At 38.3% G+C, this 25,412-nt stretch overlaps 1 protein-coding gene across 12 annotated transcripts in view; it reads right to left on the reverse strand.

The window, feature by feature from the left end:
• TPK1 (thiamin pyrophosphokinase 1) overlaps positions 1 to 12,052 on the reverse strand; it is a 368,775-nt gene extending 356,723 nt beyond the window's left edge. For 7 of the 12 annotated variants that reach the window (XM_026702300.2, XM_026702294.2, XM_087916305.1 and 4 more), the window contains exon 1: positions 12,013 to 12,052. The gene's annotated coding sequence lies outside the window, so the exon portion shown is untranslated. Of the gene's footprint in view, positions 1 to 11,785 lie in introns of all 12 variants that reach the window. The other 5 variants (XM_087916311.1, XM_087916304.1, XM_087916306.1 and 2 more) reach the window with 2 other exon arrangements.
• Positions 12,053 to 25,412: the final 13,360 nt, after the last annotated feature.

The raw sequence follows: 25,412 nt of genomic DNA on the forward strand, positions 1-25,412 counted from the left end.
TTTAGCAAATGGGAAACAAGTCCCAATATGTCACTTGATGCTGCCATGACAATGTAAGCTTGACACCCCTGAATTAGAGGAAATGTTACAACCCATTGCATAATAATGGTGAGATATTTTATAACTATCTTCTAAATACATCCAAATGCTGGCTTTCATTTTAAATTGTTTTATATTTTTTCCACCATCATCACCACTTTGTAAATCTTCTTTATTGCTTTATTCTAAATCTTGTACAAAAATCTTAGAGAGATTTCTCATTTTTGAAGGCTCAAAGTAAAATCAAAGTTGATTTTAAATAATATTTTAAATAAGTCCATTCCTCACAATACATTACGTTCCTCTTTTTTCAAGGTAAAAGGTTAATCTAAACTGATCTTAAAGGTAATCATAGATTATTGCCTCCACATATATATATGAACAATACATCGTGTCAAAATGAAACAGAATCCTTACCATCGGTGATAATGACCTAAAGACCTTGTTTTTGCAAAACAGAAATAAACTAAGATCCAGGGGTATCTTGTTAAAAGAAGAAAATAGTCACTATCCAGTCACATCAAAAAGCTATAAGGCTAACTGCAGCATTACAGCGCAGCCATTACCTCTTTAGGGTAAGTAGCAATCACACTCTGAAGGATGGGAAATGTGCTGGAATATTAATAGCTCGGGTTGGTGGTTAAGCTGTTCATTTGAGCTTCGAGCTTGGCAATTTGGTTGCAAACATTTCATCACCATTTGAGACACCATTGTCAGTGTGTTTTGAGTTGTGCTCATCTGTCAAGACACAGCTCTTTAAATACCTTTTTGTGAGATGCAAATTGATTTGAATGTTATTTGTTCAGATATTTTGGACTGTTTAATTGGCTGGCTGTTGTTACTGGGCTATAGTTAAGTACTATCTGTATGATGCAGATTAGGATTAGATTCTAGGATTACACATCATTGAATGAAAAAAAAAGCATATGCCTGTGTATGATATACTTGGTATAGCTTTAAGTACTGTACTACAACAGGAAGTGTTTTATAATTCAACATTTCCGGAAAGGATTCCAGAAATCAGGAATGTAGAAGACCACAATAGAAGAACATGATCACCAATATATGATGGTACTGAGAAAAGACAAATCCTTAAATATTGAATAATAACAAAATGTTCATTTGAAATTCATGAAATACTGCATAGAATCTAGGAGAAATAATAATGAAAGATTGCAGTAAATCAGATCCGAAGTAAACGCAAATGAAGATATGCCAAAGTGGTCTGTCAAGAAACAGATACAGGGGATCATGATAATGGTAAACTGGATCTCAAAATGTATTCCCAATCAGGGGGTCCTCCTCTAAATGACTTATTAACCCATTCTTTCACAGATACTTCCTTATCTAAACATAGAAACAGAAAGACTATGGACAGGCAAAAAAGCAATGAGACCTGTAGAGACTTATGACCAGTGGTGAGATAAAGCCAATTCACACCGCTTCAGGAAAATGGGTAGCTAACTTTCTGAGCTGTTTAGCAAACCAGCTGAATTGCCTCCCAGCCACTCCTTGCCTCTGTCCCCAATTAAGTATAGGAGGTGTCACAGGTGTCTTTCTTCCCTGGATCCATAATATTCTCTAAATAGAGCAATCTGGCTAGTCATTGGCTTTGTTTGTTTGCTCAAAAAGGGCTTTGGGAGGTTTTCCTTCCTTCACTGATGGGAAAGTGATAATCTTTTGGACCTCCGTTGCCTGCCTGGTCGAGTTAAGCAATGCTGCCGAGATAAAAATTTTGTTTTCAAGCTGCATCTTGCACTTTTCCCTCCAATGCAGTTTCTCATCCTGCTGTTAATGAAATTAGCATTTAAGAGATATCAGCACAGGTGCTCAAGGAAACTGGGGGAAAGGGCCCCCAAGAAAGATTGTAGCCAATCTTCGCCAGGGATCCTTTCCGGGCTTGGATTGGAGGTGTTTCCAGATGTGGATCCAGCAGCGACCGTCACCCTTATCCGCAAAGGGGGAGGCAGCCCCAGAGATCCATTGTAAAGGTAGAGACCTTGGGATGAGAGACTGGTTGGATTTAGAGATATTTAGCCATAGAAGAAATGGCTGAAATGCAAGATGCAAGCTTGGCACTCTGGGTTTTTTTACTGCCTTTCTAGGGGCATGTGATCTTTTTTTAAATTTGGATGATTTCCTTCGGATATCTTCTGAGGTGAGTGAGACCAGCCAGGGTCTTTAAGTGGTGCAAATGGATCTAAGGATTGCTTCTCCTGGGTGAGAAAGGGTGCTTTGTCACTGAGCACAGAAGTCTCTTGTCTATGTGGATTCTTCAGACATTCGGGTCATGGTTGTCCCAAAGGTGCTTTTGTCAAGAGGCAACCGGACTTTCTTGGTTTCCAGAAAGTCCAGTTGCCTCTTGAAAAAGCACCTTTGGGACAAGAGTCTCTTGCATTGCTTCAGAGTGACCAAGGCACATGATTGTTCATTGATGGTAACATTTTTTTTCTAAAGGAGCGTGGATCCTCCCTCCAATTCATTTTAGTTTTCTCATGATGATAAAGCCTAGTAACATGACACCAGGTTTGAAGTTTATTTAGATATCTATGGCATGTTCTAATTTTATGTCATTGATCTTCACTGTGTATTCCCTCATTTCTAATCTAATGATTGGTATTTAGGGAAGCTTTTTGCAAGCAAATAAGATTTTTGACAGTGTTTGTAAAGTGAGTTGTGTATAATGTAACCAGTCATTCCGGTTCCATAGTGCATGGAACTCCTTATGTTTAATTTAATGGCTGGGCTCACCAAATGACCACCCCTCAGTAGGGACAGGCCTGATTAATATTTGAATAGGAGACCTGTGGAGAAAACTATGATTGTAAGCTAAACGGGGAAGTTGAAAAAAACATTTGTCCTCTGGAAGAAAGTAATAAAAGTTTCATAAATATATCTATGAAGAAGGGAGAATTGAAACTGCCAAGGCAGACCAGATCATGATCAAAGTTCTCCTTCATATCCAGATTCTTTTTTTAAAAAAAAGCAACAAAAATGGAAGAAAAAGAGGCAAGATTTGAATCCCAAGGTGGATTGCTAAATTCTGCAATAGCTGATTATCTTTCTACTGAGAGTGTCTTGTGTTAGTAATAAAGAACACTTTCTACCTAAGTCTTAACTTTGACTCCTCTACTACTAGCTCTAGAGTGCTGCTTGAGTTTCTAGAGAGACAATTATTGTTGTGCTCTAAGTGTCCTATGAGATTGGCTGATTACTTGCAACTCTTAGGCTACTAAGTTGCCATTCTTGAAACAGTGGAGAGAAAGACAAACACTCAAGCAATTTTCTCTGTCATTCGTTCATTTAAACTAAGCTTTTTTTCTGGGTAAAGGATTAAGCTTAAAGAATTGTGACTTTTAGCCTTAAAGTTTCACAGATGTTTGAAGGGCATAACATTTTTCTACATTTGAAGAACTAAAATACAGGTATTTTTTTTCGGGTATATACATCAACCAACCAGGATTAATTATCAAAAAATTCTGATTTAATGGTTAAACACACACACAGGTCTGTTGCCATCCATCAAAGCCTTGTAAGAATGGCATCTACAACATAATGCTTTATTTGTATTTTTGTACAGGTAATCCTTTATTTACAACAGTTCATTTAGTGATCAAAGTTACAATGGCATGAAAAAAGTAACTTATGACCATTTTTCACACTTACAACCATTGCAGCATCCCCATGGTCGTGTGATCAAAATTCAGATGGTTGACAACTGCCTCACATTTATGACAGTTGTAGTCTTCCAGGATCATGTGATCCCCTTTTGCAATTTTCTAGCAAGCAAAGTCAATGGGGAGGCCAGATTCACTTATTTCGTGTTACTAACTTAACTGCAATGATTCACATGTGGCAAGAAAAGTCGTGAAATGGGGCAAAACTCACTTAATACATTTCTCACTTAGCAACATAAATTTGGGGCTCAATTGTGGTCGTAAGTCAAGGCAAGTTGAGGCGAAGCCAGGAGTGACAAGGAATGACTAAGAGGGGAAGGGGAAGGCATGGCTGAGTGTGGCGAGGAGACGCCAGGAAAGACGCCACTCAATAAGAGTGACATTGAGTTGCCCACACCCACCCAGTCACATGACCACCCAGCCACATCTACCCAGCCAGTCATTAGGGCAGAGGACCAGTTGTTAAATTATTTGAATCCCTATAGAATCTGCTTATGACTACCTGCCAACTTCCTAATTGATACTGAATGGGAAGCTCTCAGGGAGCATCAGAAATCACTTCTTCTCTTCAGATAACCCATAGTCTGCCATTTTGCTGGAAAGAGGGGAAATAAGGAAGTGAGGAACTATACAGAAAACTGCACCCCCACTCCCAATTCTATAAAAGGGCTGTCCTGTTGATGTCTAGTAGTCCCAGCCAATCCTACCTCATCATAAGATCATAAGGCCTTGCCACCAGCCAACTTGATTTATAGGTCAGTGGAAGGCAGCAAAAAAGATGGAGATACATCTCTACTCTCTTCCCTTTTGCCACACAACAACTGTCTACGAAATGTGCAGTCAGAATGTGCATTTATGCTGAAGTAGCCACAGCTTTGTCAAATTTCAATCACATAGGAATTATGGTTCCACATAGTCCATTTCAGATACGTTGATTCAAAAATTATTGCCTTATGATGCATTCTTTTGCCTAATTGAAGGTTACAAACAATCAGATACAACAGTTTTAGTAGAATATAGATTATCTGACATTGGACTTCATCAGAACTTAAAGAATTCTAAGTAAAGCATCTATTTTGCAGTTGTAGGATTCTTCTAAAAGAAGCAATACATCCTTAGATGCTGTTATATGAGTTACAGAGAGCAGACAGAATCAAAAAGCTAAACAGACTAATTGGATCATATTGAAAGTTGCATGAAAAAATAATACTACTTAGAAAAGAACACGTTGGTTTCTTTGTAGAAGTTGAATCTATCTGTATTATAGGGAGTAATAGTATATTCCTTGCAATAAAAGAGTTTTATTAAAATTCTATTTTGTTTCAACTCAGAGATGAGGGCATATAGTTCTTCATAAAAACAGCCATTCCTTCTAATGTGATTCTTCCACATAAATGAACCACATACTGATAGGGATTGCCTAGTCTTGGCCCTCTTTCAAATATCTGCAGATACCAGTTTTAATTAAAATGTTAAAAGCAGTGGTCTAATAGGGTAACCCAAGTTTTGCCCTTCCCAGACTGCATGTATTGACACAATGCACGTACAACAATGGAGGAGTTTGCATCAGAGTGGCACAGAGCTGTTTTCATCCTTTCTCTCCATCATGCATATATTGTAACTTGCTCACTCTATAGAAAGCCAAGTTTTATTAAAAAGGAAGGATGCAGAAGTAATCAAACGTACATTTAGCGCTAGGCTTTGGTTATCAAACTATAATCTAAAGCAGTGGTCGCCAACCAGTGGGACGCAGCCCACTGGTGGGCCGTGAGAAAATTTTGGTGGGCCGCAGAGAAATCTCACCCCCAGAGCACCCCCACAAAGCAATTAATCCAGGCTGCGCAGAACACAAGGCTGTGCTGCCCACATGGCCTGTGAGAACCCTCCCCACCCATCCACTCCTTACCTGGCAAACTTGTCTGCTAAGTTGCTATTTTTCCTTTTTCCGACCATCATGTTCTGCTGTGCTGGGAGATTTAGATTAGCTAGGAAGTGGGAAATGGTTGGATTTCTTGCTTTCTAACTAGTCTTTAGATCTTTGGCTCAGCAAACCTGAACCTCCCTTAGGACTGAAGGTTGCTTGCAAGTAAATTCAGTGCAGACTCATGGCAAGCAAATTTGAGAGACTGAGCTAGCTGATGGCAGATAAATAGATCACTGAATGATTCTGTGACCAACTCAATCTGCCTGCCTGCTTTGCCTGATTTTGGATAAAAGTTGCTCTTTTTTAAATAAAAAATGCAATATTTACATGCATGGTGCGTTGTGAATTGATTTTGTGAGTTTGCTTGCAAGGAAATTTTATGTGACAGACTGAGCTGGCCAATGGTAGATAGATATATCTCTGAATGAACCTGTGATTCTGTGAGAAACTCAATCTGCCTGCTTTGCCTGATTTTGGGTAAAAGTTGGTCTTTTTTTTATAAAAAATTCAATATTTATATAAATATTTATAATATTTACATACAAGCCATGCCCAGCAAGTCACATGACCACCAAGCCACACCCACAAATTAGGCCATGCGCACAGAACCAGTTAGTGGTCCCTGGGATCTAAAATTATGAGTTTGGTGGTCCCTGAGGTCCAAAAGGTTGGCCACCCCTGATCTAAAGTACACTCCTATATGCCTCACAGAAGACAAGGATAATTATTTCTAGCATGTTTACTAGCAAGACAGTCCTGCTTAAATCTACAGAGTTAAAACCTTATCAAATAAAGCATTACTGTACATTACAATACAGAACTTCAAGCAGGTGTTCATTTATTTTAGACATAAGCCCTAGAAACATCCCTTTCTAGTAACTACTCTTAAAAATAAGACTACATAATTTTCCTCTTGTATTTAGTTAAGTTTAAGTAGTACCTTTAGATATTTTTCCTCCATGTAGCTCTTTTATCTCTGGATTTTAATTTTTTATTGTACTTTACTTAGTTTTATCAAATGCATTTTCTCTGCCAGCAGTTGTTGGGCAAGGGATATAATACCTAAGAACTGGAGTTAACAATGAATGTAATAAACTATTAATAATTACCTATTCCTTGCCTGCCTTTCCATATGAGAATACATTCTGTCTTAAAAGAAGGAACTTTTTAACAGAAAGAAATAGCATGTAACTATCATATCATAATAGTCAACAAGAGTACAGTTTACCATTGTTTAATTCTAGGAAAAACACAGCTTAATTTACAGCATTATTCGGTCCCAAACCATGTACTTAAGTTAGTTAAACTACCAGTAAAGAGAAAAAAATATATGGGCATAAGAAGCATCCCCCTTGAAGCATCCCCCTCAAGCCTCACATATTTAGAATTAAACCCAAAGGTCCTCTTTATCACCTATATTTTGAAAATAACCATTGGGCAAAAGTCCAAATTGAAATGCCACAAATTTAACCACTTAAAGCATATAAAAATACAGTACAGTTAATAATACAAACAGTATTATTTAACCTGTAATCCAATACCTATCACCTGAGAACAATGAGTTCTGAGTAGGCATTCATGGGATGGCAGTGGGATGGATTTATTAAAGCAAATGAATTCTGGAAAAAAAACAACCCAGAGATGAACCTGAGTATGAATAGGAGCTCTGTAACTGTTTATCTGCCTATTATTTTTAAGGAGTTTCCTGAGTTCTGTGCAGTATTTAAATAATTATACAATAATAAAATCTCTATGTCAGAATTGTTGTGGTGAAATGAACCACTCTCTTCAATAATAATGGCACCATCAAGAAAAGTTTGTGGTTTAAAGAAATGCATATTTAGAAGCATTAAAGATGGTATGATAGAAACAGAGGTATTTTATTTATTACAAAAATAGATTGTAAGAATCACACACACACACACCCCATACACACCCCTTTAAAAAGCAAGATTTAAGAAATTTGCAAATCTGTAAACAAATATGACTCAATGTGATGTTTCAGACTCAAAAAACAAAAGAAATTACCAAAATTAATAAGCTAGGGTCAAGGGCCATATAGCCCTGAAGATCTAGATCCTGGCACAGAGTATGGTTCAAGTTTTCTCTCTTTTGTTGAATGAACCCAGTTCATTACAAAACCTAGTTTGAAATGATGGCAATTCCATTGTATGAGACAGAACATTAAACAAATAAAGAGTACGAGACTGCAAGGCTGGCAACTGTCAGCAGACAGGGCCTGCTGTTTAAGGTGTGTTTTAGTTATCCAAAATAAAAGGATATGCTCAGCTCAATAGGCACACTGCTGGAAATAAAATTTACAACCAACCACTCTATTGACTCATGCTTGGAAATCGGTTCAAATTAGTCTGAATCCCTGACTCATAATATCAAGGCTACCTAGTATCCATTTTCTCTTCCATCTCAACTATTTACTATCATGTATCAGAATAGGTTTTCTCTCTTAGTTAATCATCCTAGTGGTCCAAATTACATGCCAATATTTTGGCTCTGTCTGACATTAATCTGATAATCACAGGTCACAACAGAATAAGATAAATGACACACCCTAAACAACAAATTTTGTTGTCCATTAATTTTAAAAAAACTAGTCTTGAGGATGTATATGACAAATAACAAAACAACATTGCTGTTAGTTTTAAAAAATAAATTAAGGCCAAACTTGATCTTTTTGACAGATATATTTCTAATTTGTAACATCTCATTTAGGGAGAGTGTCAATAAATAATTAAAATTGTTTTTTATACCTCTGAAAAACATTCAAAATGTTCTGTGAATATAAATGTACTCATACAAATGTATATTTGTGTATGTTACTTGAATAGCAAACACAGATAAATATCTGTCACATTTATAATTTTATTTTATTTTAACATAGTAGTCACAATTAAATAAAATATATAAAAGAATAAAACAAAAGAGGAGTCTGCCAAATGCAGAAGGCAGCCTAGGTTCACAGGTATATTTTAAATTAAATTATCATTTAAATTAAATTAAATCAGATTAGATTAAAATAGCTGCCGGAACAGAAATTTCATGGAGCAAAGTAGAAGGTCCTTGCATTAATAACTGTCTCGTGACTATCACCCAACTATTGTCCAACAACATTATAAAAAGCTAGAACTGCTCCAAACATTACAAGAGATAGTGAGGTACAAAACAGAAGAAATATCACAACTAAATACTTGAGTCACAATTACTGTACTTAGGAATCTGTAAAATAATATATATTCCCTGTGACACATTGTAGAACTGAAAGGTGAATTTTAATGAGTCAGAGTAAGATATTAATGCCTTCAACTTTAGTGTTGGAGAAGACTCTAGACAATATGTGGATAGCGAAGAAAAAAAATGAATTATTGAACAATTTAACCTAGACAAGCAAGCCAAAATATGCCTTCATTAGTATTTCTTACATAGTCAGTGAGACATTTAGACTGGATTTTTAGTCTACTTATTGCGTCCTTCTTAAGGACCCGGGATAAGATGTTGTTATTTGATGATGCTAAAGATATTGTGGTATTATCATTTATTTATGATCCACTCCATTTTCTATTATTTTTATAAATAAATAACTCCTTCTATTTCCCTCATCTATGAGGTGGTTTAGGATGCGAGTAAGTGACTGATTCAAGTCACCCAAATAGTTTTCATATATAAGGCAAGACACGAATCTCCTAACTTCTACCTTAACCATTAGACCAGGGATGTCAAACTCAAGGCCCACGGGACTACTTCAGCCTGCAGAATGCTTAAATCTGGCCCATGGGGCCATCCTCGAAATTGTTTATTTTGGCAATGGCCTTGAAGGAAATAATATTTCAACTTTTCTCTAAATCATTATTCTTATCTAAATTATACATTCTAATCAAAGTGTTTTTAAAACAAAGATGTCATCAGTATTACCCATCCCTTCCTTCAACTAGGTGACCTAGTTCTTTTATCTTTTTGAAAACTTTGAGAAGTGGGTTAGACTGATTTAAATAAATAAATAAATATATCTGAAATCAGATAACAGATAATCAGAGTTGGATTGTCATCTAGTCCAACCCCCCCCGCCCAAGCAGGAGACCCTACACCATTTCTGACAAATGGTAGTCCAATCTCTTCTTGAAATCTCAAGTGATGACACTCCAACAAGGGCACGCTGTTCCATTGGTTGATTCTTGTATCAGAAAGTTTCTCCTTATTTCCAAGTTAAATCTCTCCTTGTTCAGTTTCCATCCATTATTCCTTATCTGGCCTACAGGTGCTTTAGAAAATAGCTTGACCCCCTCCTCTCTGTGGCAGCCCCTCAAATATTGGAAGACTGCTATCATGTCTCCCCTGGTCCTTCTCTTTATTAGATTAGCCAAGCCCAGTTCCTACAGCCATTCTTTATGTTTTAGTCTCCAGTCCCCTAATCATCCTGGTTGCTCTTCTCTGTACTTTTTCTAAAGTCTCAACATCTTTTTTATAATGTGGCAACCCAAACTGGATGCAGTACTCCAGATGTGGTCTTACCAAGGCCTTATAGAATGGTACCAGTACCTCACATGATCTCAATTGTATCTCTCTGTTAATGCAATTTAGGATTGCATTAGCTTTTTTGGCTGCTGCTGCACACTGCTAGCTCATTTTTAGCTGATTGTCCACTAAGACTTCAAGATCCCTCTTGCAGTTACTGTTATTGAGCCTAGTTTCACCCAGTCTATATGTGTACTTTTGGTTTTTCTTGCCTAAGTGTAAGACTTTATTTTTCTCTACATTGAATTTCATTTTGTTAGATAGGGCCCAGTATTTTAGTCTGTCAAGATCCATCTGAATCTTGAGCCTATCTTCTTGTGTTAGCTATTCTTGCCAGCTTAGTATCATCTGCAAATTTAGTAAGTTCTTCTATTCCCTCATCTAAGTCATTAATGAAGATATTGAAGAGTACTGGGCCTTGTAGCACCCCACTGTTTACTTCCCTCCATATAGACTTAGACCCATTAAGGACTACTCGTTGAGTATGGTTTATCAACCAGTTGCGAGTCCATCTAGTGGTGGTGCTACTATTCCACTTTTTTCTAGCTTACTAAGAAATAGGTTGTGGTCTACTTTGTCGAATGCCTTGCTGAAATCTAAATATATTATGTCCACAGTATTTTGCTGGTTTACTAATTTAGTCACTATGTTGGTAAGACACTTAATCAAGGTTACCAATATTGACTTGGGAGTTGAATTTGGATCTGCCCTGTTCTAGTTTCATGTTGTACTGATATATTCAACTAGCTAGAGTTCAAAAAGAATACACATGTAAAAATATTATAGTGCTCTTTTCATTAAAAAATTAAACCATGCTACAGAATAAATGATTAAGATACAGGACAAATATGTTCTGATTAGGCTACCTTTCTTTGCATTTAGGATTTGTTTGTTTTTGTTTGGGATTTTTGAATAACTTGCTATCACTCCATTTCTATCTCTAGGAGGCTAATAAAAGCAAGGAAACAATTATGACAGGAAAAAAAACCCATAAGGAGCTTAAAATGCAGTCCCTCATCAAGTGCTAATGCAAACATTTAACATTCTTTGGTTTCTTTGTTTGGTGTTGAAATCTAAAAATTTAATTTACTTTAAAAAAATAATAATCCTCTTTGTGAGATAATTCATGGTAATCCCAGATTTTTTGCTCCCATAATGCCCCTAAATTTCTCCGACAAATTATCACGTTTGTTTGAATCCACCTTGAATGTATTTGGGGAATCTGAATTATTATTTATAAAACAGATAAACTGATCTCTTCCTTGAAGCTACAACACCCCAGAGGATGTGTTGTGGGGTATGCAGTGGTCTGAATTGTGGTCTATTTGGAAAAAGTGGGCAGAGGGATTAAATTCCTGCCCAAGTTCATACGTTAAATTTAAAAGCCCTTGTCTCCTGTTTCTTCTTCAGGACTGAGAAAGTGAACATGCAACCTCGCGGCAAGTCTGAAGCTTAGGACCTCGCTATAGAAATTAAGATCCGTCGAGATCTTTGGAGGCCTCTCTTAACTAAGGACAGGAAGCGACTCTACGCTTTCACTTTATCCTTCGACAGGTTGTGAAAGAGGAGAGACGCAGAAAGCAAAAGAAATGTTGAGACGCTAAAAAAAAAACACTACCTAGGGTCAAGATCCACGCTCCTACACGCTCTTCTTAGGGATAAGTCGCAAGGATTTACTGGCGAGTAAACGTACAGTTTGCAAAAATCTTCGTCGTCGCCGCTACGCTGTCACGCTGTCTCTTGAAACTATAGGCTGTCTCTCGCCCTTGCAGAAAACACGAAAGAATAAGCAAAGGGGCGGGAGGAGTATTTCGCTCTGCAGAGAACCTGATGTCGTCGGCTCACCTTCCCAGTCACGCATTTCTTCAGATGTTCCTTTCGCACTGGCGCGCCGCAGACGCTGCGTGTAGAAATGAGAGAGCGAAGAGGGCGATCACATCGATCGCCGCGGTAATCAGTGACTCGGCGTTTGATTTATAATAGTGCCGGCAATCGCCGGGAGAGGAAGTGGAAGGAAAGCTACAAAAGGCTGTCAGTATTGCCGGAAAACTGAAGCAAAAAAGGTCGGTTGTGTGAGAAAAGCACCACCTTTACAATGGAGAATGTTCCGTGGAAAAAGTTGCTACTGCCGACTGCCTAGCTGCCCGTTCCTGGGCCTTTAATTATTAGGATTAATCAGGAAGGCACTGAGACGTTTGAAACAAGCATGGCACATACTGTAAACTCCGCAATGCTGCTAGCATTACGACAAACCATGCAACAAACGAAAGATACAACCTTGTCTTTGCATTGGAAGAATAAATTGCAGACTTTCTTCTAAAATCGGGTTTAACAGCTCTGGAGCACAAAATTTCAGGTGACGGTTATAACATTTTCAGTCATAGATACAATAGCCCTTATAAGCTTAATAAGAACTACTAAGATCTAGTTTAAAGTTAAGCTCCATTTATCCCTAAAATGCTTATGTGGTGTCTGTACTTTGCAAATAAATTATCAGAGGCGTTTATTGTTTTGAATATATTGGCATAATCTGCAATTATTGGCAGATCTGTATCTCACTACAATGATTTTAAGCAAATCATACTGTAATAAATTATCTGTTTTCTGTGGAAACTAATGTTAAATGACCGAATTGGTTGTCCAAGGCCATGAACACAGTTTAGGTGTGTAGAAAGTTAGCATCCACCCCTCTCCTAGAAGAATGAAATATTTTGAGAACTATTAAAAAGGCAGAATAGTTCCCTGGATGAGAAATGGAGAAATGTGCTTTTGGAAAGCAGTCCCCACCTTTCTTAATAGCCCTCAGCAGATGTCAGCACTTAAGAGATAAAGAGATAGCTAGCTCTATTCAGGAGCAAATAACCTCACCCAAGATCCAACAAAGGTAGGATTAGCCCTGAGCTACAGTAGTAAGGTGACCAATTTTTTTACAGTGTGAAGGAGGACACAAAGAAATTGAAGGAAAAAAACAAAGCCACTCTTGCATGTGGCACATTCTTGCGCATGGTGCACTCTTGTGCATAGCACATTGTCTCAAAACAATTCTCCTGTGTGGATCACATGCGTCTCATAATCACGTCTCGCTGCACTGTACTGAGTCTTGACAAATAATCATGTCAAATATAAATACTTCATATCACATACAACGGCATCGATCAAATATGGAGATTTACAGATTAGTCTTCAAATATCAAAAAGGAAGACATGTAGGAAGACACTTTTCGAGGGAGGACAGAACTTACAAAAGGAGGACTGTCCTCCCTAAAGGAGGATGGTTGGTCACCTTAACAATAGGAATTGTCCAACTCCCCTTAATTGCATCACCCTCGGAAACATCAACCAAACTTAGCTCAGACAAACTCCTACTTGGAACTGAATGAGACGGATATTTCTTCCAACTGGTGTTTTGTACATGTCTGAAACAGTTGTAAAGAATGGAAAATGGATACACAAAGAATTTCACATGTAGATCTTGTGAACTGCCCAGAGTCACTTAAGTGAGATGAGTGTAGAAATTTAATAAATAAATAAAAATACCTTGGATTCTTGAAAAGCTCCACTTAGATAGACAGTAATCAGAGATGCCAAATACGTCCACACCTCTTTATCAGAACCATGGACATATGTATGTAGTTACAAAAGTTTCAAAGCATGCAGCCATATAGTACATATATAGCCTGTTCGCCTTCTAAGTATTACAGAACCCCCAACTGATTACTCTAGATCAGGGGTGTCAAACTAGCGGTGTCACATTGTTATCACGTGACATCATGACTTTTTTCCCCCTTTGCTAAAATGGGTGGGCATGGCCAGCACATGACGCATCTGGCCAGTGAGCCACAAGTTTGACACTCCTGTACTAGATGATTATTTAATATAAAATTCAATCCATAGAATACTCAAAAATGTTAGGAAATGTAGTTAAGAACCATATGGAAGGGGAAACCAGCTGCAGTAAGAGTGATGGAAAGTTCCTGCTTAGTGTCTGATGCAAAGAAGCATCAAAGCCAGAATGACAACAATTGCAACATTTTCATGATATAACACACGTATTATCATTTCCACATCTTGGAAATCAATGATTCTCTATATCTAGTGAAGGAATTGGACAAACGTATCCAGAAGATGCCATTATACAAGATGAGATCAGCAAATCATTTGTAGAGAGCAAGAATCCCAATGTATCAATACTCTGAGCTTGCAGAATTTTCTAATTATATATTGATTTTTCATGCAATGCTTATCATTTTTATGGATGAAAACACAATATTTCTACACCTAATCTGAGAACTGTTCAGAGATTATTACACTCAGTTCAGTTTTGCATCTCTATTTTCATATAGCTTGTTATTATTTAGATACCTTTCATTTTATTCATTCTTACCTATTTAAATTTTGTATCTCATTAAAAAATATTTTGTAAGGTTTCTAAGGTTTTTTTCAAACAAATCTTACAAAAAAACCTTTTGTAAGATTAAAAAAAATATTTTGTTGCTTCCAGTCAGCAAATAATATAACATCTAACCTGCCAACTTCACATTTTCTCTTCAATTATTCATTCTGTAACACAAAGTCTTCATACCCACATTACAAATTAATCAAAAATAATGTTTCATCTTATAATATATGCAGGTTATAATCCTTTTAATTTTTCAATATTCCCATTCTTTTTAGTAATTGCAATGTCTCTGTTGTTAATTGATATGTTTGTTAAAAGTACAAACCATGACTCCAATCTCTTCTTCCCAATAAACTGATAGTGGAGGCTTTGCACTTGAACTTCCTGTTCCTGTGCAAGAACATGTATTCTATTGGCTATTGTCAGACTCCCCTGGGGCCATGTACAAACCTAAGTAGTTTGCCTAAATTTGGTTTCTGAGGTGATGCAATGAAGGGGAGTTGGACAATTCCTATTGTGGCTCAGGGCTAATCCTACCTTTATTGGATCATGGGTGAGGTTATTTGCTTCTGAATAGAGCTATTTCTTTATCTCTTAAGTGCTGACATCTGCTGAAGGCTATTAAGAAAGGTGGGAACTGCTTTCCAAGAGCATATTTCTCCATTTCTCATCCAGGAAATATAATATTTTGCCTTTTTAATATTTCTCAAAATATTTCATTCTTCTAGAAGAGGGGTGGATACTAACATTCTACAATATGAAGAAATAAATATTACTACTATCTAACTTTGGGAAGGCCTTAGTACAAAAATTACAGTTTATGATTTCATTCCACTTATTTGTCAGAATCATTTTTCTTCCCCCCTTCCCCCCTTCTGCAGCAGGGGGCAGCAAAGGAACATCACTGCATAAGTGAAAGGATACCGATAATATATTAAATAAAAATTATAGGTATCTCTCTTGATGCAAAGCAACTGGCATAATATTCTTCTGCTGTTTCATGCCCGAATGAAACTATTCAAGTAATTGTTAGATAATGTTATACGTTAAATATTTCACTTTGTTTCTGTCTTTTTGTACAGTATATGTGCGTCTATATAAAATACATAATAAGTAAAGGAAATGTGAATACTGAAAGCTAGGTAATTTGTGCATGCTGGAAAAGGTTTGCATTTTAAAACAGAATGCAGATGTACCATTTGTTTAATTAAATTAAAGTATGTTTGGATTTGAAAATTCCACATTTGTACAGTTATTATTTTCAAAGGATCGACTATCATGCTTCTCTGACTTGGTACTTTGGATTCTTTTAGTCCAAGCATACGCTAACTGGAGAATATATTATAATTCTTTCAGTGCATATGAGGCCAATGGCTCATATGGTTAGAATGCTGGGTTGGAGGATAACCATACTTGAAACTTCTGCCATGGGATGGGATGAGTTCATCTCCTTTGCTCCAGCTCCTGCTGGCTACATGAAAAGATTCCCAACTAGATATCCCCCAGGAAACAGTGATGTCACTGGCCAATCATTTCAATAAGGAAACCCCTCAGTGCTTTTGACATGTGGATGTGAGTGCATATAAGGGCCAAATATATTACTAACTATGATAGAATTGGTGTTGAGGGGTTATTGAGCTTCAGAAGTGACATAGCCTAATGCCACATTTAGGCCTGCCTTCCATCTCCTTCTACCCTAAAACTGAGAGCAGTTCAACATCTATTTTATGTAGAACTCAACTTCTATTTTCTATTTTCTTCATTAACCTGAGCAAATAGTCCTCCAAGATGCAGTAAAAAAAATATTTTAAGAGCTCACCAAATATTACAGATGTCATAAGAGAATCATCTTTGAATTAAATATATGTATTTTTAATCAAAATTTAGGGTCAGATGTGTGGGGGGGAATCATTTTTCGTGTAAAATCAATTATTTCTTGGAAAAGCGGAAACAAGTATCCAATGAACCACAGAATGAGTTGTATCTTGTGCTGTGATTGTTTTTATTGTTGAAAAAGCAGGAAATAAATTTAATAAAGCATGAAAACAAATTATCCTCCTCCATTCCCTTGCATACTTTCCACTTTCATAAAGACTTAGTGCAATTTTTGACTAATTGCAATCTACTTTCATTACTGCTTTATCTCTTTAAATACCCTGCTAAAGGAATATAAACTCCATTACACTAGAAATCACTCAGGAGTGGCAAACTGCCAAGCTCTGTTAATCATTTTGGTGCAAATAAAAAGCTCTTTATTAATACATTCACTAAAACATTACATCTCTTTTACCCATATTTCCATTTTGTTTTTTCTTTTCCAGCACATCAGTAAAGTTTTCTGTGTGTTTCTTTTAGAGTTCAAAGATAGCAAATAATCCAAACACAAAAGCAAATAATTAAATTACAATCATTTAAATCCTTAAATTGAAACCTCAGGGAAAAGAAAAAACTCTGTCTGGCTTGTTGCCAGTGCTTACTGCCCCAAGCAAGCTGTGAGTATAAACACTTAAGATAAGCATGACCACAAGAAAGTAGCAAGCTAGGAAATAGCCCAGGTGCCAGTAGTCAACTAATTAAGACAGACAGGACTCAAACAAAACACACAGAAACCAGCCGGGTTTTCCAACCCTGCTACTTTTCAGGAGCAGAGATTAACCTTTTCCTCTCAAACAAATCTGAATAAGGAAATTTATCCCATCAATAGACACAGGATTAAACGTCATCAAGAACAGTTTTTCAGACTTTGAAAAGGTTGAAGGTTTGAAAATGTCACTCATCTTGGTTCTCCATCATTAAAGGTCTTCTTTTCTACAGTTTGCTTCCTTGTTCAATTTCTTCTTCAAGTGCTGTTTGTGGCATCCCAACTGGGAGCTTTTCCTCCCAACAATTCTGGCAACCACGAAGTGACTCCCAACTCACCCAGCCACCAGACCAAGTCTGGAAGAGCCATTATCCAGCCGGCAGCAGACACCTTTTGTGTGGGGGTAAAACTCCACGGATCCTGGCTGGCTGGCAACCGGTATTAGTTTTTTAATTTTATTGATTTTCTATTGTTTTTCTATTTTGTTAGTGCTTAATAAACATTGTGTTGTATGGGTTATTTAATTGCTTAACAGTACAGGTTACATTCTTAATCTCCACCACTTTTTTCCAACCACTGGTAAAATAAAGTCCATTTGGTGTCTTCTTTTTGTTTAATCTTCAACGTCAGTCTGTCCATTTCTGCACAATCTTCCTAATTATCTCTTTGTCTCACAGTATTTCTTCATTTTTCCAATATTGTGCTAATATAATCCTCACTGCTGTTAAGACATACAATATTAAATATATACTTTTGCTTATCAAGTTTTTATGATGTTATATCTAATAAAAACAGTTCAAGTTTAAAATCTACATGTTTTCGTATCTTTTCTAACCACTTATTTATTTTGCCCAATTTTTTTTTGCTTTGAAAACAAGTCTACCACAAGATAATATGTGCCCATTTTTTGGTGACATTTCCAACATTTGCTAGACATATTTTAGGATTGCTTCTTTGGAAAACAGTCCTTTTAACTCTTCAGATACTCGTTGACATTCAAATATCCAATTTAGAAATTGGTTGGGTTTGGACTTGGGGTCGGTCCCCTTTGTTTTTAATAGTTTAGTAAGTAGCAGGGCTATCTCAGCAAATGTGGTAATGAACTGCCGGTAAAACTTTGCAACGACCAGGAAGTTGTTTCCAGATGTGAGGAGGTTGCCAATTCAGTACGGCTTTAACTTTTCCTGGGTCCATTTCAATCCCCTTGTTTGACACTCGGTAGCCCAGGTTGTGTAAAGAAGTCTTGTGGAATTCACACTTTGACAACTTGGCATAAAGCTTAGCGTCTAGAAGTTTTTTAATGCTTGTCTCACTAGTTTGATGTGTTTCTCCATTGTCTTGCTGAAGATGAGAATATTGTCCAAATAAACTGATTGCAGGAGGGGTGATAGCAGCCCGATGCCTATCCTTATCTTATGATAGCTGTCTTCCCGTGTAATTGTGGGACCCCTTTGTCTAGCCAAGCCAAGGATGAATGCCTCAGTCATTGACTATGAATTATAATTTCCCAATGACGCTCCATCTCCAGCCTGACAGGTTCGATGACCAAAGTCACTGGCTCTTTCCCAATTAGCGAACCATCTACCTGTTCAAAACAGATAGGGCAGCTCAGTGTTCTCATTTGAATCTCTAAATTTTGCAGTCTGAGAACTGATTAAACACCAGGTGCAACCAGTGTCTATTATGGCCTCTAATTTCCCATGGGCTCCTGTCTGGGGAACCACTATGTGAGATTTTTTTTTTTTGAACACGTTTTATTGATTTTACCAACAAACAAACAAAACAAAACATCATTAAACATTAAAAACATAAAACCTCTTTCCATTGTAGATCCTTACAAGGCAGGTAACATATTGCTTTATATCACGTACTTATAGTTTATCCCATTTCCATATAAACATGTAAATTCCCTTTACGAAATTCCACATTGTTTCTCTTTAATCGTTATTCAATCATATTTCCTTTCTGATTTATCTGCTATCCAGTCATCAACTTTATATTTTCCTCTGTCTTGTTTATAATTATTCTCATCTAGTCTTCTTCCGAGATTTTATTATTTAATTCTTAATTAAACACACACACATAAAACATAGACATAAAAACATAAAACTTTCTTCTAGAAAGTAACTTGGCCCCAGATTACCTCTTTTTGTATGGACTCAATTGTATTCACGCTCTTCTTATATACCATTACCCATCTTATTTACCATTCTATATCTATTATATAACTCCTCTCCACTTTTACCTCATCTTAATTCTGTTTTATATATTTAATCTTGCTTTTTTTAAAAAAAAAATTTATATCTTTTGTCCATTTCTCCATTTACATCTGTCTCATTTCCAATTTAAGAAAGAATAGTTTCCCCTGGAATCACTAATCGGAGTATGATGCCTTTCTATCATTCCCCTAAGTTAAAATTTAAAATAACACCTAAATCCCAATCAGATTCTTCTTAGTACATTCTACTATTTCAAAAACCAATACTACAATAATAAATCCATAACAATCAACACATTAATCCATTAAACTCTATATTCAAACTAATATTTTAAACATTCCCTTTAGTATTTTATTAAAACTTATTATCATTCATTATTAAACCTTTTAAAGTTATACCTTGATATTTTAGTCTTTTATTAGATCTTAAAAAGTTCTAATTATCTACTTATAATACAAATACCACTATTACAATATTCATGTGTACTTTGCAGAATCCCCCCCTTTTTTTAAAAAAAACCCCATATGTTACCCATTATCCCTGAAAAAAGTTTCCTTATCTCCATCTTGTCTTATATCTTTGTAACTTTTTTCCCCCTTTTCCCTTTCCTTCTTAGCCCGCCTAAACTTTTTACCCCCTTCTCTCCAAACCTCTGCCTTCTTGATTTCCCCTTTCTGTTGCATTCCTCTTTCCTTTTGCTTTCTAGCATTCTGTTGTTTTTGCATCTTCTTTTTCTCTTTCATAAACATTTTTTTATTTCTTAAGTCCTTCCTTTTCGCTCCTCTCTTTCTCCTTTCTTTCTTAGTCACACTGTTTAGTTCATTAAAAATGGCTTCTTCTTCCTCGGCTTCTTCCAGCTGTTGTTTAATTTGCTGACACATGACAAGCGCCATATCTAGGAAACAAAGGGCTTCTCCCATAACATCTTTGCCTTCTTTCTTTATTTTTAAATATTGTTTTTTTAGTTCATCAAGAGATAGAGCCATTTTAAACTGTTTCTTCTTCTCTTTCTGTATCCTCTTCTTAAACCAATCAGTTATTTCCAAACTTAAAACAGTTCCCAAAAGTCCCAAAGTCCCACAGTCATCAAACAGTCCAGGCAGAGTACAAGCTTCTTCTTTTTACAATTTCTCTTCTAGGGGTGAAGTCAAATTAGGGAAAGAAAAAACGTCCAATCTGTGCTTTAAGTCTTTCTTATAATTAATTTCTATTCTCTTTATCTTCAAGGCATCTCCTCCAGCAAAGTCTTAGAGTAAAAATTTGTTTTCCCAAGCCTCTCCCTTCCCACTTATAACAAAGGAGTTTAGGTTTTACCTTCTATCAAAAGGCTAGTTTCCCTTGTCCATTTGTTAATTCCATAAGGGAGGGAGAGTAACTTCCCCTTTTCGTCACTTTTCTTCGCAGCTGAAAACATCAATCGGGAACATTATAGCTTCCAAGTCATTACTTTCCCAGGTGTTAAATATATCCTTAAGGTCCCAGTTCGACCAAGAAAAAACTTTCTTTAAAAAAAAAGAAAACTCCTTCTCCCTCCTGCGCATTCTTTATTATCCAATTGCCGGCTTCTTTATGGTGGCCATAAAAGACCACCGCTGGACCGTCTTGAGAGAAGGGGGTTATTGCCGGCTGGGGGGGGTTGCGATGCCCCTCACCCCCATCCGGATCCCCCCTATCTTCAGCTGCCCCAACAGGGCAGCCTTAGCCTCCAAATCCATCAGGATCGGAGGCACCAAGGCGGCTAGCACAGCAGGGATCGCAGAGAGGCGAATCCCTGCTGTCACCAAAGCCGACAACCGGAAGTGTCCACCACTATGTGAGATTTTATGGTGAAAGGGTGGATGGCTTCACTTACCATTGGGTCTTTATCGCCACTTCTGTTAAAAATCAATAACCTCCAGAGCCGGAGTTCCCCCTTCCTCCTGCAAGGAGGGGACCTCTATGGCTTGCTGAGCAAACTTCCTCTTATCTTGCAGCTAATGGGGAGTTTTCTTCAGCTTAGCTGCAGCTGGTGTTCAAGCATGAGGCATTCCGAGGCTGGGTGGCCCTGCTGACCGCACGCGAAACACTTGACTCCAGGGGCTGCCACTGATCACTTCTCTATCGGAGGCTTGCTGGCCTGTCTGTGTCCCAATGGCCGCTTAGGGGATTTCTCTGGCACAGATCTCCAGTGGGGGTGAATTTCTAAGTCCATAATCACTGCCATCCAGTACCAATCTTGGATTCAGTTGGGCACCCCCTGAAGGCACATGCTTGCCTAAGGTCCTCATCCTGGGCTTCTTTAAAGTAGTGGAAGAAGAGTCATTCAGGCCAATCTCTTCCAGCCACTCTTCTAAAGTCCCATACAAACTCCTTGTGGGGGGGTGACCACGCTGTTTCAGTCCTTTGATTTCTGCCTCAGTTTCCTCCCAGTTGCCTATGTCTTCGAATCAGGCTCTTAGGGACTGCATGAATTCATCCACATCTTCCAACTTAGGGGCTCCTTTGTCATGGAGTTGAGCAATCCAATCTGCGACTCCCCCTCCCCCCATATTATCTGCAATGATCAAGATCATGTCTTGGTCTGACTTATATTGAGCCCCATATCAATCGATGCGAGCCAGATTCTGTTTAGGAAATAGGCCAGTTTTCCTGAGTGCTATCAAGGTTGCCAGGAATTGTGGTGGGGCAGCTTCTGGTGGGGCTGCTGTGGCTAGTGGGATTGGTGATGGGACAAAAGCCAGCACCCACTGGTACTGGGTCCGCCCTTGGCCTGCATAAAAGCCCCATCTGGGTGGAATTTGGTCAGCTGGCGGTAATCCGGGAGGCGCCAGTGGGAGATGATGGGCAGGCCTGGTAGTCCTCTCATTGATGCTTTGGCTTGATAGCTCCATGGGTCCAGGGTGTCACCTGGCCACTTTGCCTGCTGTGCCACAGCTCCAACTGATTGGTCCAAGGTGGAAAGCTCAACCTTGGTCCGGCCAGTGCCAAGTGGAATGAAGCTCCAGTTTGGACTGCCATGCTCCCTGAGCCTGGAAAGTGGATTGTAGGCTGGGCTAGAGTCCAACTGGGCTGGATCGGATATGGAGAAGTCTGAGCAGTGGGTCCCACACTCAGCTAATCAAACTTCTTGGGTAACCCTGCAAGCAACTGGCTTCGTGATGATGAAGCCTCCATTCCCTGGACTGCTCCGGGGCCTTGAAGATTTCCACTCAAAGGCTACTACTTGCTCGGTTGCCCAAATACCCTAGAGGTTCTGGGGTTATCATCATGGGCTCCAACTCTAGCTGCACAGCTGATTTGGTTAGTTGGGACTGCCATAGGACCAGCTCCTTGGGTCAGATGGCCTCTGGAGCTTGGCCTCCACTGCCTCTGTTTCTGCTACCATAGTAGCTGATGGATAGCAAAGGGCTGTACAAATGGTTTCTGAAACGGATCTGGTAGCTCTGCAGATCTGGTAGATTTGTCATGGATCACCATTTCCTGCTCCATCTTCCATGAGTCTTTACATACCCCATTAGTTTGGAGGGCGCTTGGGCTCAGGACCCAGACAATGGCACTGCTTTATGAGAAGCTACTGGGATTTTCTTTAGATGCAGATTTGGGTTAATGTCAGTGTTCCAAGTAAACTCTCCAAGCAATTCAGAACTCCAAGACAAAGTCCATCAAAGTAAGAATTTATTAGAGTAGTCGTGTTGGCACATCTGGGGAAAACCCGAATCTGAATTCCTGAATTTTCCCCCCTCCACACTAAAACTCACACACTGCCACATTTAGTGATCCTCAGATCACATTGGCCAATCAATCTCCTGTCTCCAAATTCCAGTCACTCCTCTCCAGGTGCCAGCTCATCCTTGATCACTGGCAAAAGAATATTGTTGTGGCTATACTCCCTTTGCTACTCTTCCGTTCCCACAACTTGCCCATACCCTGCTGTGGCAGCCCAGAATTTGTCTCAAGATATTATTCTGTTTGTAGAGGGAAGAGCCCTGATTCTATATCTGCAATGCATAGAGTTGACCAGACATACAGCAATAAAGTCCTGAAAAAGTCAAGATGAAGGCTATGTAATAAAACCTCACCTCTTTTTCTATAAATGAGAAGTAGTTAGTAATTACTACAACTAAATCCATTCTGAGTTTAACATTATTTGGTACATGTCTAATAATAATTATTATTATAGTAGCAATGACATTCTAGTATTGTTAAGTAATTATTGTATCCTGCTTTTTCTCAGGGAACAAGAAAGAAGTAACCAATATTCTCTGAGCTTAAAAATTAAGATGATTAGTTAGTATTTGGGAGGAAAATCACTAGGGTATTTCCAGAATTCTGCCTGCCTTCCTGCCCCCCCCCCCCATATGTGTGTGTGTGCATGCACGTGCATGTGTGTGGTGGTCTGACATTTGAAATGAGACGCAGGGAAAACGTCTGAGCTTATGCCAGCCCCGAGTAGACCCAGGTACCAGCTTTTATTGAGAACAAAATGCATATACAGAAAACAAGTGACCTCAACAGGATGTTATCTCCACAGGATATATAGGATGAGAACAAACAGGATGAGAATATACATCTGCGGAAATTCCCATGGGAATGGCTCAGCTATTCCCATGGGAATGGCTCAGCTATATACTATGACCTTTCACCGACATATCTGGTCCTCTAAGCTTCGCAGGTCCTAACAGGACAAAAACACCCATAGCAGGCGGAAATGCCCCCCCACCAGGGGCATTTTTTAGTCCCTAGATCTATGCAAAGCTATACAAGGACCCACAGAATAAAATATATTACCACATTCCCTCCTTTTTTATTTATTCAAAGATAGGGGGTGTTTTAGTGGCATAATACACAGTTCCCTCGCAACTTCGTCTCGTACGCTGAAAAACTGAGGTACATATTTGAAATAGATTAGGAATACATTGAATACAGCAACATAACATAATAAGTATAATAACAATTGTCACAACTAATTGAAGCAATGAACGTAACCATGAGCTGTCAGGAAGCCAATCCCATAGCAAAGCCCAAGGTGACTTATCAAAGCCATCTTTTCCTGCTTCGTGTTCAGCTATGCGGTCTTCCATATCATGAACAGTTCTTGTAATGTTAGGCTCATAATTATGTATAAAAATACAACAATGTGAATGAATTAAAGCACAAACTCCTCCTTTAGCAGCTAATATTATGTCTAAAGCATAACGATTTTGTAAAGTAATTTGGCGAATTTCAGACACTTCTTCATTTAACATCTTAATGCTCTTAACAGTATTATTAAACATAGCAACAGTGAAATTATTTAAAATATGAATATCTCTATAGTTCATAGCTATTCCCAAAGGTGGGAAAGAGAGTCTGTGTAAGGAAACTTAGGTAACTCCAATTGACATCTATATTGTCCATAGTCTGAAACAGAAACATTAAACAGGATCAGAGTTGTAGCACAGGCTGAAGATATAATATCCTTATCAGGTCCCGAATAAAGAATGTCTTGACCCTTATGCCAGGACCAATATGCTGGAAAAATCAAAGGATGCCGCTGTTTGCAGATCAATTTAGTCTGATTCCCCAGAGGAACCTGCTGCAAACAAGTTGATAACCTCAGATAAGCAGTCATCTTTTCCCAGCCTTCACAGCGCCGCGCCTGGATTGCTGGCATCAAGAGAATCAGGAACCACAGGTACGGAATCAGGAACCACAGAAATGCCATCCTGCTCCTCTGAAACCTCCTTCACTGGCACCTGCGAAGGCGCTTGCGAATGATCAGGCCGAATACATCGACCAGGAACCCAACGAATTTGACCAAGATGTTCTACTGCTGCATAACCACGTCCCCACGTAATCAGCTCAGCGGGAACCCATGCCGGATCCGGAAGGAATCGCACCAACACTCGAGGCCTCACTGCATCTGTAGAAGGAGAAGAAAATGCCTGCTGGCCGCACTCGCAGCGGGGTTACCAGACAAATTTAAAAATTTAAAGTATACAAAGCAAGATTTAAATGATCTTGAATTGCCGGAAGCCCCAGGAGCTTCCCTCCTTTTATTTAATTTAGCTAACATGTTCTTGAGCGT

The sequence above is a fragment of the Pseudonaja textilis genome, chromosome Z (assembly GCF_049901715.1).
Source record: "Pseudonaja textilis isolate UNSWEBS1 chromosome Z, rPseTex1.2, whole genome shotgun sequence".
NCBI classification, from domain to species: domain Eukaryota; kingdom Metazoa; phylum Chordata; class Lepidosauria; order Squamata; family Elapidae; genus Pseudonaja; species Pseudonaja textilis.